This window comes from Cryptotermes secundus, unplaced genomic scaffold (genome assembly GCF_002891405.2).
Source record: "Cryptotermes secundus unplaced genomic scaffold, Csec_1.0 scaffold802, whole genome shotgun sequence".
In the NCBI taxonomy this organism is placed as follows: Eukaryota; Metazoa; Arthropoda; class Insecta; order Blattodea; family Kalotermitidae; genus Cryptotermes; species Cryptotermes secundus.
The window spans coordinates 424,084-425,938 of NW_019738887.1; positions in this window are offsets into that span (position 1 = coordinate 424,084).

Here is a 1,855-nt window from a genome sequence, read left to right on the forward strand (position 1 = left end):
GTTCTCTGCTGCCTTTGTGTCGGAGCTTGCTGCTTCACCGTGCCTTACAACGCTGTGGATGCCGGTTCTTCTCTTAAACTTCTTGAACCACCCACGGCTTCCCTTAAATGCTTCTTCTTCAGCCGTTGATGATCCTGGCATCTTAACGAGGTCAGCGAAAATCACTTTCACCTTCTCACAAATGATATTCTCGTTAACAGTGTTGCCTTGCAATTGCTTTTCGTTTATCCATATGAGGAGCAACCTTTCAACATCGTCGAGAATACATAACCATTGCATAGATATTCTTGTCACTCCCTTTGAAGCATCTATCTCCTTAATCTTGTCCTTGTTCTTGAGGATAGTGCAAATCATTGATGTAGACCGATTGTATGTGCATGCTAGATCAGCCACGCTCACACCTCATTCTCGCTTTTCAATGATTTTACATTTCATTTCTACGGTTATTTTTATTCTCTTACGGCTGTCTTTTTGCGGATTTTTCTTTGGGGACATTTTTGCAAGGGTTATTAAACTTTGTACAAAAAAAGATCACAAATAAGATGTCTAAACACAAGTTTGGAAAAATATGTGATCACAAGCGACATTAAGATGCTAGCGGAACAAGTGCTAAACACAGACTGATGTAGCAAGCGCACAATCCAGGACTTCCCTCTCATCACTCGTTATGCAAAACGTCGCATGATAAGCAAGTCATTTTTTTACAATTTGTTTTGCTCGTTATGCGAATTACTCGTTATGAGAAGTGCTCGTTAAGCGAGGTTCCACTGTACTTCCCTCCTAACTGAATCATAGGGTTTCTTGAAGTCTACAAATAGCTGATGTACTGTCTCATTGTACTCACATTTTTTCTCCAATATCTGACAAATGCAAAAGATCTGATCTGTTACGTTGAAACCCACACAGATAATCCCCAATAATTTCATCTATGTATGGACTTAACCTTGAGAGAATAATATTGGATACAATTTTGAAGTTGATAGCAGTGATATCCCCGATAATTACTACGGTTACTTTTATCACCCTTCTTGTGAACTGATACAATAATAGACCCCTTCCACTGATCAGGCAATTTTTCCTTGTGCTTTTCCTTAGCTTATGGATCTTAGAATGTAATATTTCACCTCCTGCTTGAACAAGTTCTGCAGGAATTTGATCACTACCTGGCGATTTATGGGGGCACACAGTAGCGTAGTGGTTGAGGAGCTATGCTACAAGCCGGAAGGTCACGGGTTAAAGTCCCGATGAGGTCACTGGATTTTTTTCAGTTGACCTAATCCTTCCAGCCGAGCTAGGCCCTGGGGTTTACTCAGCCTCTAACAGAAATGAGTACCAGGAATTAATTAAATAATTTTCCTGGGGAGTAAAGGGCGGCCGGCACGAAGGCCTGACAACCTTACTGCCATCTTTGAGCCAATTGTCTAGACAATGTGGGACCCTCAACGTCTCACAACCATATGGGCCTTCACAGCCTGGTACGGGAATAGCTTTACTTTTTTTTTGCCTGGCGATTTATACCTTTTCAATTTTGCAGTAGCACTTTCAACCTCAAAAGGGCTAGGATCAGGTAGTAATGGCCTAACATCACTGACCCTTTGTATGTTCAATAACTGAGAGTAATTCTTTCACATATTCAAAATGTTGTGGGAATCTGCAAGCAGATCACCATTCTCATCCTTCACTAAGTTACTGCTAGGGTGGTAACCCCTCTTAAAGTCATTTATTCCTCTATACAGGTCTCTAATGTTCTTGTTCTTACTGTTCATTGCAAGCTCATCAATTTAGTCTTTCAGATATTCCCTCTTTTTAGTCCTGAAATGCCTGCTGGTTTCATGTCTTATATTTTTAAGATTAT